Here is a 24,289-nt window from a genome sequence, read left to right on the forward strand (position 1 = left end):
GTACAGAAAAATGAGTGCAGCAAATAATAATTTACAGTTACAATTTTCCATGGTGTTAGGATGCCAGGCGTTCCGAGGCATGGTGTCCTGGTTTCCCTGCCTTACTGGCTCTTTACAAAACTCTTGAGGTCCTCAAGGAAAGTGATGTACTCCTGGTGCTCCAGCACCATGCTCAGCTCCACCAGTTTGTCAGCAAACGTGTTGTCCACCCCCTGGTCTGCCAGGAAGCCCATCAGGTGGTTATACAAGGCCCAGGCCAGGGATTCCGTGTGTAGTTGGTGTCCAAAAGCTAACTTGCTGAGTGGAGAAAATGTCACGAGGTGGGCCTCGTCCTCCGGGTAGTGATAGTCCAGCAAGAGGGCTTTCTTACCATCACTCTTGATAACTTCAGCCACGAAATTTGGAGTTGAGGTCAGTTCAGGTTCCTGCTCCTCACTCTTCTGTCCTGGTGTGGACTCCTGCACCCCTTCAAAGGTGGGTGGAAATGCTGTTGTTAATATTGAAAGTGACAGTAATCTTCTCTCTGGCCACCTTCCGCACAAGCTTGGCTTCCGTGCTGTTTATTTCCAGCTCCCAGCATCAGGATATCTGGGGGAGGGACTTCTGTTTCTGGATTTTCTTCTCCTTAATCTTGTGGGTTAGGAAATCCACAAAGGCCTTATCTCCTTTGTGTGCAGTGCGCCGAGCCCACAGCTGCAGGTGCAGGAGGCCCGGTGACTGCACGGAACCGGTGAGCACGCTGAGCAGTCGGAAGGCCCAGGTGCTGGGCAGGGACTCGGGCTGCAGCAGCTGTCAGGGCACACAGCACGCAGCGGAGCAGAGGGAGCATCTTGCAGGAGGAGGCGGCGGCGGACACATGCTGAGGCAAAGGACGATCCTGACTCTCTCTACTTCTGATCCAGTTCTCTGTGTATGGCCTGGAAAAGCAGCAGAGGATGGCTCAAGTTCCCAGGCCCCCTACACCCATGTGGGAGACCCAGAAGAAGCTTCTGGTTCCTGGCTTGGGATTGGTTCAACTCTGTTGAGGCCATCTGGGGAGAGAGACAACCAATGGAAGATCTTTCTCTCTGCATCTCCTCTGTCCATAAATCTGCCTTTCCAATAAAAATAAAATAAATGATATTTAAAGCTTTTAAAAATAAAAGTATAACACTAAGTGGTCCCTAACTTCAAGGGTCTACAGTTTAATTGTTACGGGATGTGAGCAAGATCACACCAGATACCTCTCAGGTTTATTAAGGAGTCTTTATTAATCAAGCTTGGTCATAATACAGCACACTAGAAATAGCAAATCACAAGTCCATATGGCAAGCCAACCAACCATAATCCAACCAAACATAATCCCAACAGGAACAAATGGTCGTTACCCTCAAGTCCATCCGTTAAGCTGAAGACCTATGCCCCAGCTTCCCCAACAATATAAGCTATCCTAAGAGACATGCAACAGATAACCTGGACACACTTCCAAAGTTGCAGGCATTCACCTTTCCCTGGCTTCTCTGCCCACATTCCATCACTGCTAGGCTTCACCTCTCCTGGAACTCCTGACAGTACACAAAGCAGAAAGAACATTGCTATATCCATTGTCCCATCTAAGCAGTACACAGGGACCATGCTCAGGGGATTACCTGTCCTGGGTCAGCCAAGAGTCGAGGTGCCAGAGCAATGCAAGCACCTGGCCAGAAAGAGAGTGAGAGCCCCCACTTCATGTGCCTTTAAAGGGGCTTGTGAGGGGAGTGGTTACACAACAATGCAATAGTGTCCCCTCTCAGTTGATAGGTGGGTCACAGGTGGGCAGGAGCGAATACCCAAGTGGTGGTGGGAAGTGGTTGAGGATGGAATTAACATTCCATTGCTGTTAGGGTCCACCTTCAGGACAGAGGGTTGGGTACAGCCACATTCATTTGCCCATGGTCAATGGGTGCTGGCTATCACTGGCTGCACCCCATAACATAATAGAACAGAGACAGGACCCGAGGACCCCACCTGGACTTGCTTCCTAGCTCCATCCTGAGCTGCAATGCCGCATCCACAGGGAAGTTGCTCTGCCTGCCTGAACCTCAGTTTCTTCTATCTGTGAAATGGGAGCAGTTTGGATGCTGACTTCCTGGGGCTGCTGTGAGATTCCATGAGGCCATCTGAGAACAAAGCTGGCTGGGCTGGGGATGGTTCAGGGGATGCTGTCAGTGTCACAGGCAGGAAAGTTGACATAGTTAAAACAGTGGTCCCGGATGGTGGCAGGGTGCGCCAGGAGGAGCTGGGCCACAAGTCCCATGCAACAGAGGAGGGCCAGGTGAGGCTTCCTGGATATGGCACGTGGCAGACAAGCAGGTGTTTCCCCAGTAGATGAGTGGAATGGTGATATTTTAACTCTCTCTTTTAAAGAAAGCTGCATGAATATAGGTGTCCCAAACTGGCCTCCGCGTTTTCCCCAACCGCATCATTTCTCCTGCTCTGCTCCCTGTGGGTCAGTCTCCTCCTTCTCTCCCCATCCCCATCAGCTGCTTGGAGCAGAAGCACCAGGCTCATCTTCATCTCCTTCTTCCCACCCACCTACCTCAACCCCACAGTGCTGCTCCTACCTCCTCCGCATCTCCCAGAGCCCTTACTCCACCCCTCTGTTCCTCTCCATCTATGCAGTTCTTTATCCCTCCACGTCCCCCTGAGGTGCCTCCCACCCTGACATTGGGATCCTGCTTCCTAAACTTCACTCCCATCTCCGCCAGCCTCACTCTCCTTCAAATCCTCGGATGCTTGCTTGCTGTTCCCTCATGTCTGGGAGGATCCTTCCTGTTTCCCACCCCCACTCCTCTGCCACATTCACCTTTTAGGTACCACTGCCTCCAAGATGCTCCCTGATTGTTCACTAGGCCTGTTACCTTCTCTGGGGCCCCTAAACTTACCTCCTGATTGCTTGTGTGCTTGTATATAATCAGCAAAGTCCAGGCCCTCTTATCTTAGATTTTTGGCGCGGATGCACTGATGCGTGCTCAGCTACCAAAGCAGTGGTACCAAAGTTCCATGTCTGCACACAGAGCAAAGCTCTTAGAAAACATATGCTGAATGATGACCTCTGCCTCACGGGCTAAGGTTCAGCGGACACGTGCTGGGTCTGTAGCATGGTCTCAGAGCCTCAGGCTGTAAGTACTTGTTGAATAAAAGAATGGATGCATCCATATCTCCAAAATAAATAAATTCCAGGATGAGTTTCTAGTGTGGTTTCATGCTCAGGCTTGGCATCTGGATGGCAGGGAGCAGGTGTATGCATACGCTACTGATTGTGGAGTCCAACAAGGCAAACACTTTCTAGCAGCTGATCCCTCTAACACAACCGTGGAACCTCAGGAACAGAAAGGACCTGCAATGATGTGATTCAGTCTCCACTGCACATCTGAGTCACTCATGCACTGCCTTCATTGCCTCACTGAACCCAAGCTTGAATCCTGCAAGAAGCACTAGCACAGCTTCAGGAAGAAACCAGTCCTGTCTCTTATCTCCTCTTCATGGGAAAAGTGCTTTGTGTTCCTGGCACAATAGCTAGCACCTCAGAGTGTACCCCATTAATAAGTCAGGAAATCAAATCAATGAATTTTGACTCGCAGCTAGTTAAATAATGTCTTAATAAGGTGGGCATAAGAAAACAGAATAGGAAATATCGAAGTAAACTAGAGTGCAGGTACTGGGGGCTATGCTCCCCAGATTCCCTGTCACAGTGCCTGGGTTTGAGCCCTAGCTCTGCTTCCCACTCCAGTTTCCTGCTCATGTGATCCCAGGAGGCAGCAGAAGACTCAAGGACTTGGTGTTCCTGCCAAGCATGTGGGAGATCCAAGTTGAATCCCAGGCTTCTGGCTTGGATCTGACCTGGCCCTGCTCTTGTGAGCATTTAAGGAATGAACCAGTAGATCAGCAAGTGGGATTTTCTCTCTCTTTCTCTTTCTTTCTCCTTCTCTTTCACTCTCTGCCTTTTTAGAATAATAAAAATAATAATTTAATTGGGCCTTGAGCAATTGCTTAATTGGTTAATCATCAACCTCCAGAAGCTAGCATCCCATATGGTTGTTAGTTCATGGCCCAGATGCTCCATTTCCCCCCTAGTTCCCTGCTTGTGGCCTGGGAAAGCAGTCGAGGACTGCCCAAAGCCACATAGGAGACCTGGAAGAAGTGCCTGGCTCCTGGCTTTGGATCGGCTCAGCTCTGGTTATTGCAGCCATTTGGGGAGTGAATCAGCAGATGAAAAATCTTTCTGTCTCCTTCTCTCTGTAAATCTGATCTGCCTTTCTATTAAAAATTAATAAATCTTTCAAAAATTAATTAGCCATTTTATCAATTATTAACTTTTTGAAAAAAGACACATTGAGCACAGAGGAGATAAATGATGCATTTTGTAATGCTTTTGTGATATAAGCGTGTTCATGCACCTACGTTCTGGGCTGAGACATAGCATGGAATTCTTCCTATAGGCGACTCCCAAAGCCACCGACCCAGAGTATTGCTAGACTGATGCTCTTCATGACGCTGTTTCATGAATGACGACCAATCATGTCGCCCTCTGACACTGAACATGCCAAACCTCTTTCTTTGTTTCCCGTATGATGTGCGTGGGATGTGCCTTTTCCTTTGGATGCAGACTGCAATCCTATCTAAGAGTGGCTTTGGGGAAAGAGCAGCTAACAGCCCACTCCAACACCACACTTTGCTTACCAGCAGCTGGTGTGTTTTTTATAGTCCTAGTGTTTTCCTGAAAATAAGACTAAAGAGACAACAGAGGTGAAGAACTCTGCCCTGTTCCTTTAATCCACCAACATGTCACTAAGGGCTCCGAACAGAGGACATGGCACTGTTTGTAAATTTTTTTATCCTAAATCTCATTTTTGCAATAGTATTTTTTTTCAAGATGGAATGAAATCTAGTTACCCAGGCTGCTTGTTTTGGTAATTGCCACATGATATTCTGATGGCCAAGTGAGCTAATAGAGTTTCTGAAGCCACCTCTGCTCCATTCTGTATTTAGGAGGCAGGGGGACCATCATACCCATGATGTTACAGATGCCCTGGTACACTGCCTCTCGTTGGATCCAGACAATGCACCTGACAATAGCGTGTTGGATCTGAGTGACTTCATCTCACCTGTTCCCCGCCCTTCCCTCTCAGCTTCAGGCTTCCGAGCCAGTCCATAGAACCACCAAGAGCAATGGCTTTGGAATCAGGCAGTGAAGACTAAATATCCTGACGATGGCTTAATTTCACTTTGTCTGTGGGGAAGTTATTTAATCTCCCACAAAAGCAGTCTCTCTCCCACAGAGTTTTATAAAAATTAAACTAGATTTCATATACATGTATACACAGATGTATCATCTGATACATGGTGAGCTTGTGATAAATAATCGTCACCAATAGCAACAATAACAACAAAACCATTTGAACTGCATCAGGGGAAAAGAAAGCTTTGTTCAACACCAGAAAGTCCTTCTTGGGCTGGGAGGCCCCCATGATTGCCACCCATTAAATACAATTGCTTCAGCGGTTTCTTCATTATAAATCCAGCTCATTTTTACTAACCCTCAACAGCCTGAGAAACGTATCAAGCACTCTGCTGAAATCCAAACGCACAGTTCAGTTGAACACTCAGGATTCTGAGCCCAAGAAGACAAATGGAAAGAGGAGAAGGCAGAGAAGTGGGATGCCAATGACCTTGAGCTGCTCATCCGTGGACTCACCATGACTGCTACTTCATGTTCAGGATGGACAACATGCCTTCCCATATGGGGTTCATAAAACCAGCTTTTTCTTTGTTTCTAAACTTCAACAGACATGTTCATCTGCATTTTCTTTTCCTTCCAGCAATTCTCATTTCTCTAAGATTCTTCAAATTCCAACCAGCAGTATCTGCAAAATTTCACAGTCAAGTTGCTATTATTCTTTGCCACATCATTAATTTATTCTAGAGATATGAACTCTGAGAGCAGCTACATGGTACCTAAAAACTCTTCTTTTCCCTCTACATCTTATTCCAACACAGAGTCCCACCTTCTCCAAGCCCTGGCCCTCTGCTTCCACTATCAGCTCTAAGCTCTGGGCTGCCTGCCCCAGTCCAGATCTTGCCCAGAATACCTGGAGACCCTTTGCCTGCTCTAGCTCATGTCATATTGCCACTTGCCTTCCTGACTCTTCCCCTTGGGATCATTTTTGGTAGTTTCTCTCCAATTTTCTGCAAAGTCTCATGGAGTTCATCATGGCTACCTGGGTTTCCTTACTTACATCGGCATGTCTTCCTTCCATGGAAGCTGTTGTGGTTGTGCAGGTTGTGCTGTTCCTGAGGACTATTCAGTGCCAAGAGAGACTCTCCCTCCACTGGCCACATGCCACAGAAGGGCCTGATCCTCTGATATGTGCCTTCCTCCTGGCCTAAGTAGACGCCTACCACATAAACATGGTCTCTTCTTGCAGACAGAGTGTTATGGGGAGCAGCAAGTGATAGGCAGTGGGCAAATGAAATTTGGCTGTGTCTCCTACCCTCTGTATAATTCCATCCTCAATCACTCCTCCCACATCCTAATTTAGCCAGGATATTGGATGCAGATTAGCCCAATTATTTTTTTTAAAGATTTGTTTTTATTATTTTTTCATTGGAAAGGCGGATATACAGAGAGAGACAGAGAGGAAGATCTTCCGTCCGATGATTTAATTATTTTACGTGTTTTTAGCTAAAAACCCAGTTCCTGTTCCTGCCCATTCCAATCAGCACTAATCAACTCCTTAGCCCACAACACTTAGGTGTTTGTCCTGCCCATCTCACCTATCAACTGAGAGGGGACACTATTGCATTTTTGTGTAACTACTCCTCTCACAGGCCCCTTTAAAGGCATATGAAATGGGGGCTCTCACTCTCTTTCTGGCCAGGTGCTTGCATTGCTCTGGCACCTCAACTCTTGGCTGACCCAGGACAAGTAATCCCCTGAGCATGGTCCCTGTGTACTGCTCAGATGGGACAATGGATATAGCAATGTTCTTTCTGGTTTGTGTGCTGTCAGTAGTTCCAGGAGAGGTGAGGCCTAGCAGTGATGGAATGTGGACAGAGAAGCCAGGGAAAGGTGAATGCCTGCAACTTTGGAAGTGTGTCCAGGTTATCTGTTGCATGTCTTTTAGGATAGCTTATATTGTTGGGGAAGGTGGGGCATAGGTCTTCAGCTTAACGGATGGACTTGAGGGTAACGACCATTTGTTCCTGTTGGGATTATATTTGGTTGGATTATGTTTGGTTGGATTATGATTGGTTGGCTTGCCATATGGACTTGTGATTTGCTATTTCTAGTGTGCTGTATTATGACCAAGCTTGATTAATAAAGACTCCTTAATAAACCTGAGAGGTATCTGGTGTGATCTTGCTCACACCCCGCAACAAGAGTATCCTCAGCACTTTCGTCTTGTGGACAGAGGACTGGGTCTCAAGTAATGATGGACTCACTGCTTCCTGTCCTTTTGAGAGAGCAGCATCCAAGCCAATGAACAGTTGACTGCAGCTCAGCTAGCATAAATTCGATCTGGGACCTTTCTGCTTGACTTTTCTCAAAGGATCCCTTGCGAGGAAGGAGCGCTGACTTTTGAATGTACTTACTTAGCTTTTGCCCGGGTTTTGTTTCTAAGCACTTGAAATGCATTATTGCATTTCATTCTCGCAACAACCCTTTTGGGCAGGATCTATTATTGTTATTCTTCCATTTATAGACGAGGACACTGAAATAATGGAAGATGAAGGAATTCCTCCAGGATCACAGTTAGAGCCACCAACCCTACAATGTGTGTCTTTGCCCTACACATCGTGTCACTGATCCCACTGTTCTTTGGAAGCCTTGGCTGAACCATTCATAGATCTCTATGAATGATCATCCCTGCTCATTTCACTTGGGACTTAGTGCCTACCGGACCTGTTCTTGGGTTTTGGCTGTCCATAAATTCACTGAAAACTTGCCCATTTTGCATCAGCTTCTCTGCTGACGTACCCCTCCTGCTGATGACAGCAAGCATCCCCAACCCTTGTCTGCACCCCTGTGAGCTGCCTGATAGAAAGCAGCCATGACTAACTCCTTGTTTTGCAACTTGAATGAATGAACAGATGAACTCTATGAGCTCATTCATGTTATCAGCATGTGAAGTGCTGTGTTGAGGAATTCCAAGATGCAAACAGAGGCACCTGGCTTTATTCAAAGCAAGCAGCTCTTGTTCCTGGTGGGGGTTGATCTTTCCAGGTAGGCCGCTGCAAAGTCATCCAGCCCCCTCTTCTCACAAATCGCCCCCACACGACTACAACTCTGACTCATGGCCTCTCAGCCGTTGCATTCCGATTCCCCCCAAACTCCATTCCCAGAACAAAAAGACTTCACAGGCCGTAACATTTTAGAGTTCATGGAGGCTGTTGAAGGCTGAGCAGAAGGATTCAGGGAACCTCAACCAAGGGCCCAGAACTGGCCCTGGGAACCCTTGGAGATGGCCTAGAGTCCTCCAAGGTAAAGCCCACAGGACCAGCATTGTGGCATAGTGTGGTAAGTATCAGCTTCTGAAGAACCTAAGTGTTTTCTGCTTTTGTGATGCCTGCCTCACTTGCCTGGCTGGGGGCTGCGTGCACTCCAGGCCTGACAGTCTAAGTGACACCTGGCAGAGATCCCTGGTGTTAGATAAGACTCCTCACTGCCCTATGGCCCATCAGTTTGTACTTTTTGAAAGTTGCTTGCTTCAAACCCACCAATTGAAGCCTGCCAATTTGCTCTTTTTAAAAGTTAACAGTTAAACTGTCCAATCATGACTGTATAATTATATGGAATTGGCCTGAAATGTGTAAGAACCCTGTGCTGTTCGACCTGGCTCTCTTTTTTTCTTCTGCCACTGCTGGGCTGGAGTGTCGGCGATGGGGTGGCGGCTGGAAGCCTAGGTTAACCTGAATAAACCACCTTTATGAGTTTGCATTGATTTCAGGTTCCTGATGATTTTCTGGGGATTGCAAGATCTGGGCACAACATGTCCAACACTGGCATCCTGTGTAAGTGTTGATGCCAGTCCCAGCTGCTCCCAATTCCCACCCACTTCCTGCTAATGTACCTAGGAAAGCAACAAAACATGACCTGGGTCCCTGCTACCCACACCGGAGACCTGGAGCGAGTGCTTGGTCCTTGGCCCAGCCTGTGCCAGCCCTGGCCACTGTGGCCATTTGAGGAATGAATCAGTGGATGGAAAATCTCTGTCTCCCTCCCTCTTTCTCTGTCACTCTGCCTTTGAAATAAATCCAGTCAATTTCAGAGAAAGGAAAAGACCCAGAAGCATCATTTTATGTGACTTGACAATTTCTACGACAGAAGCTTGCCATTTATAGCTGGGCAAAAACTTAAGCCAAATCAAGTCCTTTAAAAATGAAGTCTTTATCAAAGCAGTTTTAAAGCAAATAACCTCAAAGGTCTTGGTTCAAAAACGAAACAAAACTGAAGCATTAGAACAAATGAGGTCAGCTTAATGTGTATGGTGTGTGTTCATTAAGATGTGAACCCAGCTGAATTGTATTTACCAGCACAGCACTGAGTCGGCAGAAGGGCCCAGCTACTCCTCCAAAGTGGCCACTTCTGTGAGTTGGCTGGTGGCTTTGTCTTGGCCCAGGAACCACCCCTCCTCTCAGCACTTTGAGACTTCCCAAGCCAACCACACCTAGGGTTGGTCCAGAACTGGTGGGCTCTCTAGGGAGCTGGGGGAGCAGCAATTCCAGTCACCTCTGCCTCAGTTTCTGTGTCCGGGCTTGGGGATTAGTAACCAGAGGAAGAGGAAATGGCTGTTCCATTAGCAAAGAGCCTCTACCCGCTTTATCACCCCATTAGCATCTTTCCTCTTTCCCTCCTCACTGGGGTAGCTTCAGGACTAATGAGATAATGGCCAGCAAGTGCTTCCAGGTATCTCAGAGGTGGTCAGAGAGTTCCCAGGATGCTGGCCTCACTTCCTCCTTAGCGAATGCTGGGTATCCCCACGGGGTGGAATGTGTTTGGATCCAAGTGGCCTCATGTGGCCACGCAGCATCATAAGACACTTAAGACACAGCTAGCTGGACCCCGGTCTCCTTCCAACGCCCTAAGTGAGTGGTGGCAGTTCTGTAGCAATCTGTAGCCAGTCTGTAGGAAAGCAAATCTGTGAAACCAAACAGGCAGCAACTGTGTAGGAGCCCAAGAATTCCGCAGTTTGAAAATGACAGACAGTTGAATCAATCAGAAACAGAAAAACACTTCATACTGACCCGCAAGCACAAAGCAGCACAATGTGTGTGTGCAAAAGCGTACTTAAATCCACATCCAGATTTCCACTGAAAAAAGTCAGCATGCGCAACGCTGAGAAACGCTCATCTGTGTCTCCCATGAGGATGCCACAGCAAAGGGAGCTTCCTGCATCACATCAAACGAAGGGGCCTGGTTCTTCAAAACGGGTGTAGAGATCCACTTAATTGATCCATTTGGAGAAGGGGCAGGTTAGATAAGCCATTCAAGTGTCTCTTTGATGAAATTGCTAAGTGAGTTTGGTGCTAATAGGCAAGGAGTGCAGAGAGGCAGGAAGAGAGATTAGAAAGGGAGGGAGAGAGTAGGAGAGGCGGGAAGGAAAGAGGAAGGGACAGAGAGAGCTAAGAAATGAGTGTTTTGCAAGCAATTCCTTCCCGGTCTCCTGTTGATAGACTTTGAACAGAGTCCCTCTCCAGTTCCACAGCTTTGCAGAAATTGAGCTGTTTTCCCTATGATCCACCAGTATCAGTCACATCAGAATCCCGCAAGCAGGCTCGTCCTGTGCCCGTTTGTTTCAGGCATGTAGACTGCTGTTAGGAACTGAGAAGGCTGGGAGACCTAGCCAAATAATGTTCGAGAAATTTAGATTCCTGCTTTTCATTCTACAGACACAAACGGGGAAGACTTTAAATATTAGATGGAGGAAATGGAGTCTGGATGAGGAGGTATTCACACCAGGGGTGAACAGGATGGAAATGGACAAGGCTTCTCCAACGCCTTTGCCCTCATGCCGACTTGATTCTGCAGGCTGCCTGTCGTTTCTGCAGCTACTTCACCACTGTGAGGTTGGGGTGGGTGAAGAATCGAGAGGAGGAGAAGCTTACTGCGACTTTCTGCCCTGGGCTCCTGACAGCTGGGAAGTGTGTCACAAGTAATCCATTACAAATAATGAAGAACTGAAGGCTCTCAATGATTTATTACATCGCCTGTAAACAGAGTAATTCGAGGTGATTCCCAGAAGGGCATGTCTCGCCCACCACAATCCTCTTTGATTTTACTTCCTTTTCTTTGTCTTGGACCACAAGTCTGTACCCCTGAGTTCATTTTGCTCCTCTTGCATGTACCATACACTCTCAAAGCTTTGATTTAGGTGTTGCTTTCGCTCCGATTGCCATCCGCCTCCCTAAGCTCTCCTCACTCCTCTCTCAGCTTTTTGAGTGGCTCTGAATAATATATGATACTGCCCTGGGTGTGTGTGTTTAATTTACATGAGGCGGCATGCTGTAGACCTCTTTGTCTTTTCATCCCACTCCTGGTTGTTGGAATCCATCCTTGCTGGTGTATTTAAATCTGCAAGTCATTGCTGGAGGCTCTTATCTCTCACAGTGGATCTGCCCGGAGCCCTAATGATGAGCTGCTCAGTAGATGCCAGCCGCACGGCAGGCAGTCCCACAAGGTTTCCCCTGTGGAGCTGTGTCTTGGCTCTGGGGTCCACACCAGAGTGGAATACTGCACCCTGCACCCGCCAGCAGTGCCAAAGGCTTCCCCCTTCCCCACACACCTTTCAGCACTTCAGGGTTCTAAGATTTAACAGCGGCTCATGTTGTAATTTAGTGTTGTATCTCTCTGTTCACCAGTGAAGTATCTTCAGATGTGATTATTGGTCATTTGGATTCTCCCTCTATCAACTGCCGTCCGCGTTGCTCAAGGTTTTTCTGTGCATTTCCTATCACTCGGTCTTGCCAACCTGCCCAATTTCCTTTGAGCATTAAGTCCTTATGGAATGTAGACACTGCACATTTCTACTCCTGATGCCAGCTGTCAGGTAGGTTAACAGTTTGGAACTGAAAGATCTAGTTTTGAAGTTATCATACCAATCAGCTTTCCCCTATGTTTTACATCCATAATCCATTTATCTGGTCTACATTGAGAAGCAGGATTTCAATTTAGCCTTTTTTTTTTAATTGTAGTGCTCAGTTTTTTCAGTATTACCCACTAAATGATCCGATGTCTTCCCACTGGTGGGGGGGGGAGTTATATTACATGTCATTTGCTCATGGAAGGAAGGTTTGAAGTCGGCTTAGTTTCTATGTATTCCTTCAGCGTGTCTGTTCAGCATTGCCATACAGTTTTATAACGGTCGTTGTAAAGTATGTCTTAGACATAGTGTTTGCTTAAGTGGGAAGGAACAGGGCTATAGGAGATGGCAATACCAACTTACCTGCAAGACCACCTGTCTCCCTTGCAAAGCAACCTGGAATTAAACTTGTTTATCTTTCAACATAAGAAAGTTTCTTTTTTTTAAAATATTTTTGCTTTTACTGTAATTTGAAAAGTAATACCTTAAGGACTTTCCTTACACATTAAAGAACTTCAGGAATAATTTTTTAAAGATTTATTTTTTTTAACTTTTGTTGGAAAGGCAGATATACAGAGAGGAGGAGAGACACAGAGGAAGATCTTCCATCTGATGATTCACGCTGCAGTGGCCACAATGGCCAGAGCTGAGCCAATCCGAAGTCAGGAGCCAGGAGCTTCTTCTGGGTCTCCCACGTGGGTGCAGGATCCCAAGGCTTTGGGCCATTCTCGACTCTTCTCAGGCCACAAGCAGGGAGCTGGATGGGAAGCAGACTTGCCAGGACATGAACTAGTGCCCGCATGGGATCCCAGCATGTGCAAGACAAGGACTTCGGCCATTAGGCTAGCGCTCTGGGCCCCAGGAATAATTTTGTTAGATCTCGAAGAGCTACTAAGAGCGTATGTGTGCAGCATTTGAAAGGCAAAACGCTTTCTGATAGGCCTCACTCCAACAGCTAGCTCATCGGTTTTCCGGGTTGGTAATGCAGCTGAAGTGGAACCCGGGACTTTAGCTGCACAGGTGGGTGCTATCCAGACATTGTTGTAAGAAACAGGATGTTGAAAAGGTGCACATGGTCTCTGCCCATGGGGCACTCATTAATGACTTCCTTGTAACTTGAGTTCATCCTGCAGCTCAGGGAAGAATGGACCTATTTATAAAGGGCTGGGGTTATTTAATCTACCCTAACAGCCAGGGGTCAGTGGAAACACATTTCACATAGGCCGGTTGTCAGCCAGCCAAAACTTCGAAACAGCCTCGATGGAGCAGATTTACAGCTCAGATACACACCTAGCTGCAACTCAACAGAAAAAATAGCATGCCCAAAGCATCCGTCTAGAACAGGAACGAGTTGCAAGCTGCATCCGTCTCAACAGTGCTGCTGCTTCTGGCTGAAGAGATGGATGGAGTATTCAAGCTCAGCAAAGAAAATGGGGTGGAGGGCAGGCTGGTCAGCCAGGGCTTCCTGGGAATAACTGAAACAAAAAGAAGCATTAAAAGCAGAGCCTTCTTTTCTTTTTTTTTTTTTTTAAGATTTATTTATTCATTACAAAGTCAGATATATAAAGAGGAGGAGAGACAGAGAGGAAGATATTGCGTCTGATGATTTACTCACCAAGTGAGCACAACGGCCAGTACTGTGTCAATCCGGAGCCAGGAGCCAGGAACCTCCTCCAGGTCTCCCACACACGGGTGCAGGGTCCCAAGGCTTTGGGCCATCCTCGACTGCTTTCCCAGGCCACAAACAGGGAGCTGGATGGGAAGTGGAGCTGCTGGGATTAGAACCGGCATCCATATCCATCCCAGCGCATTCAAGACGAGGACTTTAGCTGCTAGGCCACACCGCCGGGCCCCTTCTTTTCTTTAAAGATGCTTTTTCTTAATTGGAAATGCAGATTTACAGAGAAAAGGAGAGATAGGGAGAGGTCTTCCATCTGCTGGTTCACTCCCAAATAGCCACAACAGCCAGAGCTGAGCTGAGCTGAAGCCAGGAGCCAGGAGTCGCTTTTGAGTTTCCTATGCAATTGCAGGGTTCCAAGGCCTTGGGTCATCTTTACTGCTTTTCCAGGCCTGAATGGGGCCTGAATGCGAAGTAGAGAAACTGGGACATGAACCGGTGCCTATATGGGATCCTGGTGCTTGGAGTTGGAGGATTAGTCAGTTGAGCCACCATGCCAGCCTGAAGCAATCTTCTCCCTCATGTTCTCTGACTTAACCAAAAATTTATTTATTTTAGCCTGAATTACTTGAGAATAAATACCGGCACTTTAACAGCACAAAGAAGACATGTCTGGCCATAGAAAATGTTCAATAATTATTAGAATCTTTTTTAAAGATTTTTTTTAATTGGCAAATGTAAAGAGGAGAGACACAGAGGAAGATCTTCCATCTGATGGTTCACTCCCCAAGCGGCCGCAACAGGTGGAGCTGAGCTAATCCCAAGCCAGGAGCCAGGAGCCAGGAGCTCTTCTGGGTCTCCCACGTGGGTGCAGGGTCCCAAAGCTTTGGGCTGTCCTTGACTGCTTCCCAGGTCACAGGCAGGGAGCTAGATGGTAATCGGGGCCACCGGGATTAGAACTGGTGCTCCTATGGGATCCCGGAGCATTCGATGCGAGGACTTTAGCTGCTATGCTATTGTGCCGGGCCCAATTATTAGCATTTTTTAAAGTGGAAAATTATCTTCTAGAAATAATGAATGGAGCCAAAGTGCACATTATCTCAAGTGCGCATTTATCTCATCAAAGTGTGAGATAAACTGCACAGTGTTCACCTCATGTACTCCTCTTTTCCTTTCCCTATGGACCTATTTCTCAAGGAGTTACCGTGATCCTTCACAGGTAGCCATCTGCTGGGGACCTCGCATCCCTCCTTGGAGCAGGTGCGTGTGAGTTCCGGCTCCACTTGCGATTGTAGTTGCTTCGTCACGCCCGGTCTGGGAGATAGCTGGTATTCACTCAAGTAGTTAGACTTGGCCACTCACCCGGAAGCTCTGCACTGCGAGTGAGGCCTCTGGCTTCCACCTGGGGATGGTCTTGGCTGTTGTGGGCATTTGCGGCGTGAAGCAAAAGATGGAAGATCTTTCTCCACTTGTTCTGACTCTCTGCTTTTGAATAAACAAACAAATAAATAATACAAGTCTTGATGGCCATAGCATTTAACACTGCACACCATTGCCTGTCTGCTCCATGGTAAAAAGCCAGTAGATATTTGCTGTGATGAACGCCGTTACTGCAACACCATCATTTCATACCTCTGCATTTATATAGAAAAACTTCTGCAAGGATGGACCATAAAAGGCTTCACAATGTTTACCTCTAGAAGGTATAAGTATGGATTTTTTTCCCCTTCTTCTCTGTGCTTATTTGCATTTCTGTAATGTTTCTGACCATGAAAATATATGGATTTTCTAATAAGGAGCAACAAGCTATTTTAAATTTTTGAAAACAAAAATCAATGAGATGGTGACTAGCATCTTCCTATCATCAAGCACTCCCCAGGAGCCTGGCTGCTGAAGCAGAGTTCTACTCCCACATGCAGACGGTGCGGGGGCGGGAAGGTGGTCAAGGGAGGGAATCCAGGGAAAAGGGGCAGCGTGACCCTCTCCTCATTCGTGCTCAAGGTTAAGGTTCCATATGGCCGCAAAATGAACAAAGGACTCCAGTTAGGGGTCACAGGGACAAACACCAACTGGCTCTGGACTTCTGAAAGGCACCGGATAATTTCCTGACCATTAATAACATCTGCAGCCCTGCTGAGCATGCTAATGACAGGGGTAATTAGAGCGTATGCTCTAAGACAGATGACTGCTTGTCACAACAGGGCACACCCACCCCGGGGACCTCTGCCCAGGGTAGTCGGCTCCAGGAGGGGCAAGGCCTTGCAAGAAAGAACCCTCCACCTGGTCACCGGGCAGGGAAGGCCCAGGTTGGCCTTGTGGGCAGATTCTTAAAGGAGAGAATGGAGCTAGGTGCAGTCTAGGACCTGGGCTGACCATAAAGACCGCCCACATTAATCTCCTGCAGTGAAATGTTTTCACACTTCACAAATCCAGGACGGAGGCCTACAGGAAGACACTCCGTCTAAAGAAGTTGTGAAATCAATAAGTTGTGTCATTAACCAGTAGTTAGCCAAGAGTAATGATTCACAAATGGAGTGATTTTCTAGTCACTCAGATCCAGAAGGGGCCATTTGAAAACGCAATCACTCTTCAAGAGCAAAGCAGACAAGGATTCAGCATGAACATTTTGACCTTTCCTTGCCTCCAAGCCAGATTAAGTTGTTTAGTTCTTTGATCAAGATGACTAACACACGTTTTTTTCAAGTTTTACACTTAAGTGCAAAGGGTGATTTTTTTTATTATTATTAATTGCATTGTATTATGTGACACAGTGTTATGGGCACTGGGATTCCCCCCACCCCTCCCCGAACCCTCTCCCCATGGTGGATTTCTCCACCTTGCTGCATTACCACAGTTCAAATTCAGTTGAGCTTCTTTCATTGGAAGTATTTACCAAGCATAAAGTCCAGCATCTTATTCTCCTAGTGAGTTCAATGATTTCTTGGTGAGACCATCTCTGGTCTGAAGGTAAAGCCGGCAAAGTATCATCCCAATCAATTAAAAGCCCCGACATAACATCAACAACCAACGCAGCCCCCAGCCAAGCAAGTGAGGCAGACATCACAAAAGCAGAAGATACTTAGGTTCTTCAATACTTTAACAAGTTAAAACATCTGGGTAAGTGTGAATTAACTTAGGCTCTGGCTTTCTGATCTTTTTAAAGGCTGCAATAACAAGCCTTTGGCAGGATAAGACTTTGAAAGGAGCATGAACACAAAAGGTAGGGATAAGCTGGGACTGATTAAAAGTCTATAGTGGGGGCCCGGTTGCATGGCCTAGCAGCTAAAGTACTAGCCTTGAATGTGCCCAAGATCCCATATGGGCGCTGGTTCTAACCCTGGCGCTCCACTTCCCATCCAGCTCCCTGCTTGTGGCCTGGGAAAGCAGTCAAGGATGGCCTTGGGACCCTGCACCTGTGTGGGAGACCTGGAGGAGGTTCCTGGTTCCCGGCTTCTGATCTGTGCAGCACCGGCCATTGCAGTCACTTGGGGAGTGAATCATCGGATGGAAGATCTTCCTCTCTGTCTCTCCTCCTCTCTATATATCTGACTTTGTAATAAAAATAAATAAATCTTTAAAGAAAAAGTCTATGGTTGGAAGTACATGGGCCCGGGTTCCTTCTTCCAGCTGACAGTTAACTTTTCTTCCACTGTCCCAAGACGGAAGGTTTCCTTCTGGAGAAATGGAGTCAGAAGGATCTGAATTTGACATCAGATATATCTGGGTTAAGTGACCATGCTCCCACCCCGGCCCTGTTACACACAGGAAATATTAATATTATTAATATTTGTATTAATGCTTTCATTCTGTCAGAGAACAGATTAGGAATTTTGGTGTTTCAACACAGATTGATACCCACATTGCTCAATCTAAAGATATTCACACTTTAAAAAAAAAAAAGACTTATTTATTTCACATACACACAGGAGTTGGGACCGGCGGGACAGTGGGGATGCAGACAGGAAGAGCGTCCCATCTACTAGTTCACCTCAGCCAAGGCAGAGACAGGCCAAAGCTGGGAACAGGAAAACTCAGTCAGGCCTCCATGCAGCTAGCAGGAACGCAATGAATGGAGTCCTCCCTGCTGATCCTGGGACTGCATTAGCGGGAAGCTGGAGTCACCCACTTTTAAGATTAATGCACAAGAGGATTGCAAGTTCTGAGAGGGAGATTCAAGACTTCAGAGAAGCAGGCTTCCTCCTGCATGGGATGGGTGCTGGGGCCTGCTGGTCACCTTAGGGAGCCCCTCAGGGAAGCTGCCCTGTCCCAGGGCAGGCCATCACTCCAGGGATCAAGAGGCCAGTGAAAGAGGCTGCAAATCACATCTTAGTGCCTGGGTCTGAGTCCCAGCTCTGCTCCTGACCCCCAGCCCCGGCCCTGTCACACGCAAGGAATGTTAATAATATGTTAACAGACATTTGATGAAAGCTTCCCCTCCCCCATGAGAACCATACCTCAAGACACACCAAAGGCGGGAAAGGAAGAAGGCAGAAATCAACACAGGGCAGGAATAGAGGGGGACCATGAGCACAAAGTATAATCCGTATGGAAAGATGAGCAGGAATATTACATCTATGAAGCGAGAGTTGAGTTTTTGGGAAAGGGACACCCAGAGAATAAGAAATAGGTGTTTAAAATTTACAATACCATAATAGACATCTAAAAGTCCAACAGAAAGGTGAATGATAAAAGCTAAAGAACTGTTTTTTTAAAATGATGGAAAGCTACCGAAAAAAAAATATTTGGAATTCAGTCAAAAGGTTCAACATACACATGCTAGGGCTTCCACACTGGGAAAACAGAAAACAAAGTAGAGGAGAAATTATCAAACAGGTATCACAAATTGCCCAAATTTAAGGACACAGATTTTTGTTGGTAAAGGTCCTTTGAGAGCTAAGGAAAATGAACACTAAAAACAGCCACATCAAGTCATACTGAGTGAAGTTTTAATGTAACAGGGAGGATGAGAAGAATCTGGGCAGGCATTCAATGTAGTGGTTAAGATCCTACCTGTATTGCCTGCAGGTAGAGCCTACAGAGGCTGTGCACGCTGCCTGGGAAGGGCTAGTCAGGGCATCTGGGGGACAGCCTAGTGGTGGGGGCACAGAGAGACACTGAGGTATTTAAAAAGGTTGCTAAGGGATTCCACAGAACATGTCACTTCCTTTGCATGTGAGGAAGAGAGCTGTGCCAAGATGTGGACCCAATGGGGAGCCTTGAGGGTCTCCCAAGGCCACGCTGCCATACCAACCTACACACAGGAGAGCTAGGCCTGGAGGCGAGCCAGACGAAAGTCCTTGGAGGGTCTCCCAAAGCCAGGCTGCTACACCCACTGACACACAGTAGAACTAGGCCTGGAGGCAAGCCAGATGAGGGTCTGTGAGAGACCACCCCTGGATCTCTGCATACTTGGCCTATGTGGGAGGTCATAGGCGTGAGACACACAACACACTGTGTCTGACTCTGGTTTTCACTAACCGAGATCTCAACCTGGCCTATTCACTGGCCATGCAGCTGAGGGCAGTGAGTTGTACCCCAGTCTCTCTTCTCTGTCCTTGGCAGAGCTGTACTGGGACTTCCTTAATAAGTAACTCTGAGAAGTCAGGTGTAGCCCATGTTACCTGCCAGCCTACCTGGTACATGTAACCCACAGCCACTTGCCAGCCGTAAGTGTTGTACATGACCTGTGACATGATTGGAGGGTCTAGAGAGATAGACATCTCTTCTAGCCAATTATACTGTTGTTGCTGGGTAGGAAGACTGTTGGGAGATACTCTTCCCCTTTATTAATCTAAGTTTGTGTTTGCATTACAGTAAACGGATATGCTTGATCAGACTAACTCTGGGGTTCCTATTGAAGAACATCACTGCTGTTGCCTCATCCCCTTTGTGGTCACAGGGGTCTGCTGGTCAGGAAACCCCCGTGAAGAGTCCTTGGAGGATCTCCCTGGGCTCAGTTGTTGCTTCTGCCAGTACAGCCTGGGAGGAGATCACTGGACAGGCATCTGGCCAAGGCACTTGCTGGGGCATATGAGAAGCAAAGCTAGTGGTGGGCCAGGTAGGGTGGCTGGGTCAGTAGTAGGCACCCTGAATTGCATGAATGCCTTAAAGCGGCAGGAACCCCAATCTCAAGGAATATTCCATACATATGTGGTCTGGTCATTCAGCACATGTTGCAAGACTCAGATCACCTCTGTTGCTGACTAGAAAAAGGATGAAGAACATACTTAGATGCACATGAAGAACAAGAGAGCCTGCTCCCCTAATGCAACAGAAGAGCTCAAGTGTCTCTTCAAAGGGAAAGAAGAACAAATGGCACAGCACTTCAGGCCAAGTGCAACAGAAAATGCCCAGGCCTGTGGTCACTCTGAGGCAGACATGGGCAATCACAGGCTGTAGAACGTACACAGAGAGAACAGTGAAGGCCCTGTGAGGACAGAAGCAGCAAGTCCCCTCCTACACAAGGAAGCCAACAACATCTAGAGCAATCCGAGTGATGCTGGGGACATTGAAGGGAAATGGCCTGGCCAGCAAGAAGGCTCCACTGGATGAGGGTCAGAGTCAGGAAAATTATGCAGCAAGAAATCAGCCCCCATACATGCACTCCACAGCATTCTTACCCATCTATCACTGAAGCAACCCCCAGGACATTCCACACACACACACACACACACACACACACACACACACACACACACACACACACACGCACACTCCCCAAGACCCCTGGGGCAGCCATCAGGAGATCATCTCTATCCCCTGGCACTAATGTAGCTGACAATAGAGAGTAATACGCCCTCCTCGCACGCTCCCAGCCCCTCCCCCTCCCACAGACACAACTAGGGTGGGCCCTCCCCACTCCAGTCCTCTCACTATAACCACTGGCCCATAGGGACTGCAATCACCCGCTTTGGTAATGCACATTAAAAAATTAGATAACCCACATCCATGACCTTTGGGTTAGGTCCATACAAGTGCAATCCTCATGGCTCTAGGCCTTTGAATCTCACACTTTGTGAGATTCCGCATTAATAGTTTTATTTTTTCTTTTAAAAAAATGCCAGTGTCCCATGTTGGAGAGCATGGTTTGAATCCAGGAGCTCAGCCTCTGCTTCCTGCTGGTTCAGATCCTGCGATGTAGCCAGTACTATCTCAAGTACGTGGGTTCCTACCTCCTGCATGGGAGCCCCACATCAAGTCTGCACCCCCAGCGTCCACCTGGCCCAACACCAACTGTTGGGTACACTTGGGGAATGAGCCAGAAAATAGAAGATCTCTGCCTTTCAAACAAAGTAGAAATAAATAAAATTTTAAAATTTTTCCTAAAAAAAAGATAAGGTCTTCGTGTATGGAATAGAAGGAAGAGATTACATATAAAAATTAAGAATGGAAATGTTAGGAAAATTTCAACAGCTGCAACAAAACCTCATGCACAGTAGAGCAAACTTCTTTCCCAGGGAGAGAAAAAACTGGAAAAATAAACCACAATACTTCACACCAGCCAAATTATCAATCAGGTGTGAGCACAGAACAAAGGCTTATTCAAGCATGGAAGTTCACTTTCATGTATTGTTTCTCAGGAAATACTATTTTCTAGTAAACCAGTAAGAGCAAGGTAAAAAGCAAACCGATGTGGCAATGAAGGAAAAGCTTAGTTGGAGTTTTGAGAGAGATAAAAGGTGAATCAAAATGGAGAGAGATAAAAGATATCAAGCAATATAAAAAGATGTATGCTAATTATTGAAAATTTGGGGGCCCGGCATGATAGCCTAGCAGTTAAAGTCCTGCCCTGCATGCACCATGATCCCATGTGGGCACCAGTTCTAATCCTGGCAACCCTGGTTCCCATCCAGACCTTGCTTGTGACCTGGGAAAGTAGTGGAGGACGGCCCAAAGCCTTGGGACCCTGTGCCTGCTTGGAACACCCGGAAGAGGCTCAGGGCTCCTGGTTTCGGATCTGTGCAGTTCCCATGGCTGTTGTGGCCGCTAGGGGAATGAATCAATCGATGGAAGATCATCACTGTCTCTCCTCCTTTCTGTATATCTGACTTTCCAATTAAAAAATAATAAAAATAAATCTGTTTTTTTAAGGTTTATTAAGGAGCCTTTATTAACCAAGCTTGGTGATAACAGGGCCCACTAGAAATGGCAAATCATAAATCCATATGGCAATCCAACCAATCATAACCCCATCAATCATAGCCCCAAGAGGAACAAATGGTCATTACCCTCAAGTCCATTCGTTAAGCTGAAGACCTATATCCCAGCTTCCCCAGGAATATAAGTTATCCTGATAGACATGCAATGAATAACCTGGACACACAAAGCTGCAGACATTCACCTTTCCCTGCCTGCTCTGCCCACACTCCACCAATGCTAGGCCTCACCTCTTCTGGAACTCCCGATAATACACAAACCAGAAATACAAAGCAGGACCTGGCACAATAACCTAGGAGCTAAAGTCCTCATCTTGAATGCACTGGGATCCCATATGGGCACCAATTCTAATCCTGGCTTCCCCGCTTCCCATCCAGCTCCCTGCCTGTGACCTGGGAAAGCAGTCGAGGACAGCCCAAAGCTTTGGGACTCTGCATCTATGTGGGAAACCTGGAAGAAGCTCCTGGCTCCTGGCTCTGGATTGGCTCAGCTCCAGCTGTTGTGGCCGTTTAGGGAGTAAACCATCAGATGGAAGATGTTCCTCTGTGTCTCTCCTCCTCTCTGTATATCTGCCTTTCCAGTAAAAATAAATAAATCCTTATTTATTTATTTATTATTGATTAAAAATAAATCTTTTTTAAAAAAATTAAGGAAATTTTGTGAGATGAATGCCAGAAGGGAAAAAATAACACAACAGGGGATTATTTGAAATGGTTGCCTTAGGATACTAAAAATAGGGGTTGGTTAGGAGTACAGGAAAAATATGACTGTTTTTCAATATGTAATTTTAAATTTAAGTTAGAAAATCTTGTTTTTTATCCTAAACATCAACCATCATTTATTTCTATGCAGTCAAGTTACCAGTTTAGGCCATGAAGAACCTTCAGGAAAGAAAGATGGAAGCAAAAAAGAAGTGGAGGAGAAAGGAACCACATTACGCATAATCTCACATCTCAACACAAGCAGTCTAGCCATGTCTCTTCCAGAAGTTTCCTCTGAACATTTTACAGTTATAGCTATGGTTTCTACAGTTACATCCTGCTGTCCCCACCCCCAGCACATATAACACCACCATCAGTTTCCGGTTTTCTGCAAAGCATTATTTTTTTTTCCTTTGAAATTTCAATTTCTGAAACAGAAATAAAACAAACATGAAATATCATCAAAGAGCTTCGCGGGGAAAGTGTCACGAGAAAGGGGCGCCATGGTCAACAAGGAGGAAGAGGTGTCTCTCAATTCTGAGCTGAACATCATCACGTATCTGAAATGCAACAGCGTTTATACCTGAACTTGGCCACCACTTTAAGCTGCTATTTGCATAGTATTACAACAGCATCTTTTTTAGTGACCTGACAAGACTTTTTGGTCTGACTGCCCCATTCAACAAAGCAGATTGCCTCTGGACCAATCAGAATTTTCTTTTCCAGAAAAACAAAGCCCATACAAGGCACACAGGAGATTACTAGCGGTGAAAAATTGACTCATGCAATGATGGACGCTGAGAAGTCGGATGTCAGCAAGTTCAAGTCCATCTGTGCCGGGAGGTCCTGAAACCCAGGAACAGAAGGGCAGAAGAACGGGAGGAAACTCCCTCCACCTCTGGCTGTTGCTTACCCACGTCCTCAGCAGGTGGATATGCGGCCCCCTTTCTCAGTCCACCCATGCAGAGGCCGATTTCCTGCTGAAACAGACCCACCCAGAAGTGATGCTTGCCCTGGGCGCCCAGGGTAGTAACCATCGGGCCTCCTTTCCCTCCCTCTGGATTGCTGTTTTAGACTTTCTAGAATGTACTCAGCCCTGGGAGGTTCTTTCCAAGGAGGCTGCCTCCCTGTGCCCCTGGCGAGAATCCGTTGCAGAGCCGCCCAGAACCTCCTCTCACATTCTGCTTTCGAGGAAGTCCTCACTCCCAGAGCCTTTCGATTTTTTATCTTACTCTGTTGGTCAGTGGTCTATCTCTCAGAACAGAGAAGTTCCAAGAATACGGGGATCACAACAGGCGCTCAGTAACTCTTGTGGGGAATGAATGCATGAATCAGTGAGTGACTGAATGGTGAGCGGATTCTAACCTCTGCAGGTCATTAAGAGAAACCGGCAACCGCGCACGCGCGATGGAGGTCTGCTGGCTTGTGATGAGGTGAGCTGCTTCAAGACGTCTCTCAGCCACTGGCCAGGAGTCCGGCTTGGAATAAGACACACTTCACCCCTCCGGTTCTCCTTCTCCACCTTGAGAAGAGAAGACTGGGGCAGCCATCCTCCAGCTCCTGGTCTGTATCTTTGCAAGTCCTCTCGTTGCTCAAGGTTTCTGTAGAGACTTTAGGAGAATAACATTTGGGTTCAGTTTCCCGGGATGGGCGCTAGATACAAATCCTGGTCAAATGCAACTCCACACCCCCACCCACATAACAACAAATAA

General features: G+C 46.9%; 1 pseudogene; it reads right to left on the reverse strand.

Annotated features, from left to right (window-relative positions):
• Window positions 1–101: 101 nt before the first annotated feature.
• Window positions 102–7,972, reverse strand: LOC121147529 (annotated as a pseudogene).
• Between the last annotated feature and the right edge of the window lie 16,317 nt (window positions 7,973–24,289).

Source organism: Ochotona curzoniae, unplaced genomic scaffold (genome assembly GCF_017591425.1).
Source record: "Ochotona curzoniae isolate NIBS_2020 unplaced genomic scaffold, NIBS_Ocur_1.0 scaffold_4506, whole genome shotgun sequence".
NCBI classification, from domain to species: domain Eukaryota; kingdom Metazoa; phylum Chordata; class Mammalia; order Lagomorpha; family Ochotonidae; genus Ochotona; species Ochotona curzoniae.